Source organism: Hibiscus syriacus, unplaced genomic scaffold (assembly GCF_006381635.1).
Source record: "Hibiscus syriacus cultivar Baekdansim isolate YM2019G1 unplaced genomic scaffold, ASM638163v2 tig00116962_pilon, whole genome shotgun sequence".
In the NCBI taxonomy this organism is placed as follows: Eukaryota; Viridiplantae; Streptophyta; class Magnoliopsida; order Malvales; family Malvaceae; genus Hibiscus; species Hibiscus syriacus.
The window spans coordinates 233,447-239,446 of record NW_024063488.1 but is presented as its reverse complement, the minus strand read 5'-3'; positions in this window follow the sequence as shown (position 1 = coordinate 239,446).

The following is a 6,000-nucleotide window of genomic DNA, read 5'->3' as shown; positions in this document are numbered from 1 at the left end:
ATTTTCCGATATCAGGGCACTGTTCACGCGCCCCTACGTGCGGCCACTGCGCGTGGGGAAGGAAAAATGACCGGTTTTAATGCATAGTTGACCGGTTTGACCGGTCATAACCCGACCCGACCCGACCCGTTTACCCGACCCGTTGACCGTTGATCGGCGTTGACCACTGTTGACCAAAACTTTGACTGGCTTTGACCGAGCATTAAACGACCTTTGACTTTGACCAAGTATACCTATCCTGACATTTTTCGACATTCCAAATCCAATTCCGCTGTCCGTTTTTTGAAATTCGAACCCGAAGGCCTCGAAATTTCCGGTCAAACCTGTTGACTTTGATTTTGACCGAAAATTCCAAATTTCCGAAAAGTCATATTTTATACTTTCGACGTCCTGAATCCGAATCCGAAGTCCGTTTCGCCAAATTCGAACTCGGTAAGCTGTTTTCACTGATTTATCACCCGATTCGATCCACTTATCGCAATTAAGCTCCGTTTCTGATATAATTTATGTTGATATGTATCTGAGGAATTATTGGAAGTTGAATTGAAGATCAAAGGCATTCGAATGGAATTTTTATGGTCGATCAGTATTGCACGAAAATCGAGGTAATACTTTACTACCTCTTTATGCTTTATGGAACATGTTTATATTGATAAATGCATGAACAATATAATGTTGGTCACTTTGGTAGAGTTGAATAATTTATACACTCGATATGATGTGATAGAAATTCTGTAACTAATTACGGATCGAATGACTAATATAAGAGATTGAGGAATTGTTAGATTAAATTACAAGTTTGTGATTAGTGATAAAGAAATCAGCCATGTATCTGTAACTTATAATTTATTTCATCAAAGGTTAAATGTTAAAGGTACTTGGATGAGAAATTATGAGAATACTCTGGTAGAGTAAAATTACAAAAATACCCTTATGTTATGAAAAGACAAGATTTGAATATGGAAGTTAGATAAGAGGATTTTACAAACATATTGATCTGATAAAAATATTGATGTGTATAAGAAATGTTAGTTTTATTTGGAAATTATGGATAATCGGTTTTAATCCTAGGAGAGTTTATGAAGGATACTAGAAGTCTGTTATGAGAACCGTTTCAAGATCAGAGAGTGTTCAAGAAAGCAATTAATCATAGGATCTCTAAATTATATTATTTTCGTTAAGAGCTAATATCGAAATTATTTGGTTAAGAAATTACGAAAATACCCTTAAGAGGTAGAATAGTCTGAGTTGACTCTGAATGAGAAAATACTTAGAGGATTCGTACTTAACTCGATTAAGTACGGATTTAATTGTTAAGATCCTGACTTAGTGCAGGAAAATTCTTGATATTCCGTTTGTAAAATTTGAGAAGGCACTTGACCCGGAAATATCCGAGTTATGAGTAAATACCTGAAGAACAATTTGTCGGGGGTGTTCTGTTGTCAGAATTGTTCGAAAGGACTGAAATAAATGATAAGATTGAATTTAATAGTAAGATCGGACGGAAGGAAAGGTTTGAAATACGTTGAATCTATAAAATGACCAAAATACCCCTGTAATGGAAATGACCCAAGAATACCATCAAGCTCAAGAATGATTGGATATCTTCGAGCTCTGAAATAAATGGAATAAAAATGAATACCAAAATTACCAAAATACCTTGTGTCCTATTCTAAGTAAATGTCTTGGATTAATTAAGGAATCCAAATAAGCATAGGTGTTGGACTACCTTTACAAGTTATGGAATACAACTTAAGTGAGCCGATCTACCTTAATGATATGCTAGTACCTGAACGGCATAAATATTACTTGAATGCGTGTTTGTCTTCTCAAGTTTGGCTCGATGATAATTTTGGAAGTATTCAGCTCAGCTCAACTCTAGATCGCGTTAAGCACTAATAATTGGATATTTGTTATACAAATCAACCACGAAGACCGAGCATAACAGAAGTATAATATGTATCTGAAATTTAGAGACGTCCAAATTAATCTGGAAAACTCTGAAGTAATTAGAATGGATTTGACTACTAAGTGAAATAAGTAACCTCAATGACTAAGATTTTAATAAGTGATATGGATGAGTCTGGAAACGTTAATGAACATACACGATGTACTGTTCTTCTGGATCATGAACTACAAATCAATCACGTCAGTATTTCATGATATAGTGGAAGAGTAAAAATGAAATAAAGACATTGGAATATCTATTCAGTGATGATTCCGAAGATGATCTATGGATAAGAATTTTTGGTATTAAAGTGTAAATACCCTAGAAGGACACGAAATGACTAGTCGATAAGTATTAGTTCTGGGAACTATCATCTAAGAGTTGTTCAATAATGCGATCAATCGACATAGATTGTTAAGGTTCTGAATCTTCGTTGTTAAGTTGTTCGATTATCCACTCAATTGATATGGATGTAGTGATCCTAAATACTGGCATTCTATCGACATACTGAAGAACTGTGTTTCTCTGCCTGATACAGTACCTCTAAATAATACCTGTAAACTCTAGTGTGTTCCCTACTCACATGAATATTTTATCTGATTTTCGATTTGAATTCTGATATATACTTGACATGGATTCTGATCTGATATCTGACATGGATTCTGATATGATACTTGACTTGGATTCTGATATGTTATTTGACCTGATTTCTAATATGATACTTGACCTGATTTATGTTTTGATTTTTGATATATCCGTTTACGGACGGAAAACGTTTTAATTGGGGGGTATTGTTGAAGGAAGAAGTTTCGCAGGTTCCTCGGCTTTGTGCTCAGGGCCTTATATGATGTGTTGGGTTGGGTGTATGGTTCTGGGGAACCTACACATTATAATGTGTTGGGATGGGGGTATATATATATGTTTTAAAAAGATTTGAAAAGTTACATGGTTTTTGGGAACCCACTAGATAACCTATTCTGATCTCCTGAACTCAGTCATCCGAAATATTTGTCTGAACTGAAAGATCATTGTCCGTTACCATCTGAAATATCAGTAGGATCTCGGCTCAACATAAAAATCTGTAAATGTTCGAAAATAATAAGGATATGTATGTTTATCTGTATCTGCACGTTCTTCAGCATCATCTAGTAGTTCTGTATTACTGAGCTTTTTGAAGCTCACTCTATTACTCATCTTTTCAGGTTAAAATAATTGTACCAGTGCATCTATCGACTTCAATAAGGGAGTTCTTCCGGCGTTGTTGCAGAGTATGGTACATGTGATTAGGGGGCATGTATTTGTATTTTGATTTATATAGGAGTCTGGAAATCTGTTTTATTTTTAAATAGTGACAACTGATTTTATTAATTTACATGTAATTTAAAAAGTTTTAAATTTTCCGCTATTTTTACAGTGGGTCGCTCCGGTGGCCCAAATGTGACACCCCGGATCGGATCTGGTTACCTTTATCGGTCTGTGGGGGTTACAATTCTGCTGAGCTTATATTGGATCATTATGCTTTTCGGTACCTACGTGTAAACGCTAAGTCATAAACTTAGTGAGGCATAAACTTATAATAATGCATTTCTTATGAATATGAACATGCAACATAATATTCAGAATTCCATTTCATTTCATATGATTCATTGTAATCAATATTAATACTATAACATATAATGAAATACACACTTTTCACATTATTTATAGGCCCATATATATACTAAGAACTTAAGGTATTTGAGTACATAGAGGTTGTGAACATCTGCTGTAACCACAGCTCATATAATTCCCACTGAGTGGCATATGAAATTTGTCTCGAAGGACCTGTGAATATGTCCATAAGGACTTGTGAATATGTCCCAAAGGACCTATGAAACCCTCGACTCTTGGCATGCCAACTATACTTAGAGCTCTCATATTACATAACATGGGCATTAATATTGTTTTTCATATAAACATGTACTCATGTCATTTCCTTTGTGATCACATGTCTTTTCTTCAATCACATTCACATGTGCATATAACCCTCCATCTTATATCATATAACATGAGTCATATAACATATGTCAAATCATATGTAAACATATATTACTTATGCATATTTAATAAAGACTATAATGTATGCATGTTCATAACTATTATACTATGAAATTGACCTAGGAAATAGACTCATCATAAGTCTTATTTCCATTAGATTATCCCTATATTATGCACTCACCTTGACCTTGCTTGCGTTGATTCAATCTTAATTCTTCGATTGTTCCGGAACGAGATTACGTTCTATATCTACATAAAAATACATTGATACATATCAGTATTCTAATTAGTATACTCTAACCTTTCATTCCTTAAACTAAACAAAAGGCTATTTTCATTCTTATTTAAGGTAGGTATCGGTACACTCTATAGTGTATCGGTATATTCCTTAACGCGTGTATCAATACACTACCTATGTATCAGTACACAAATTACATTCGAAGTTTTCATTTTAAGGGGTGTATCGATACATTTCCTGTGTATCGGTACACTTTAAATATTTTCTGGAAATTTACCATTGATGTATCGGTATAGGTTGAATATGTATCGATACACACTAGCCCAAAATTCACATTTTATACACGAAAATTACTCAACTTAGCTCAAAAACTTCATATTTCATCACAATACATATTCCTAACTCACATCCATATACATATATCCATTACTACTCATTTATCACCTCTTAAACCTCAAAATTCTATCATCCATATGAAATTCAAGAATTACACCAACTTTGCAACATGTTTTAATTCCAGTTCTAACACTTCATATCTTTTAATTAGGTTGATGACAAGTCAAATTTAGTTTCAAATTCAACTTATCAACTCTTTTTCCAGAAATTTATTTAAACACCCATTCTCTTTAATCTCTTATAACTTCTTCATCTTTTGATTATAAGACAACTTAAGCTTTCCTTAAGCTTAAGTATCACCTAAGGATCAAAACTCACTTTTTAAATCAACAAATAATCAACTAACAAAGAAACTCACATTTGCCTTTGGTAGCTCACGTCTGAGAAAGAAGAAGAAGAAATTTTTTTGGAGAAATTTATCCCTTCCTTATATTATACAGGGAAATAAAAATCTTTCATGTCAAATAACCATTTTACCTTTTACTTCATATAATAATTACTATCAATAATTCATAAAATATCTCCAAATAAATTCTTGAACTATTCAACTATTTTATTTTAATCATCAAATTCTGAAGTTTTACAATTTAGTCACTAACTTGTAGTTTGGGATGTTACATAGGTTCTTAGACGGAGACTCGAAGAGCCCAACATTAAATCAAAATTCCAATTGATATTTCTTCAAACTATGTCTTGATTTATAATAGTAGATATGTATATTCATTTGACTTTACATCATATTACATTCAGTAACTCAATTTTATAAAACTTATTAATATTACTCGATTTGTATTATCGTAGTTCTATGTTTTGTAAATTTAATTTATATTTATCTATATTAGATATGATGATTATGTCTTCATGATTTAGATAAAATGATTTTTTTTGAAAAATAATTAATCATTTTGATAATTCAACGTAACACTTAAATTCTATAAATTCGAATCAATTAAAATGTTACATTTTTTTTTTGTTCCGTTTACTTTAATTAATTTTTCGATTTATTATTGAGTGATCATTTCCAGTAAAATGACAGCCTTCCATGTCCTTATTTCTCGTGGGCTATGTTTTCTTTATAAGGCTATGATCAATTGTAGAGCTAAGACTTTCGGGTTTTGAACAATAATTGGGCTTTGTTTTGTCTGATATTTCGTGTTCTCTATATATATAATTTTTGTATCCTTTCTTTAATGAAAATGATATTATTTGTGCTGAATAGACTACAATTTATTTTAATATTTTGGGTTAATTATAAAGTAATATTTATTTAATTTTTTAATTAATTAACAATATACATATATCTTTCAGACACAATTACTCGAATTCAAAATATTTAAAAAAATAATATTTATTTTTATCACTAATATCACTTAATGAGTTA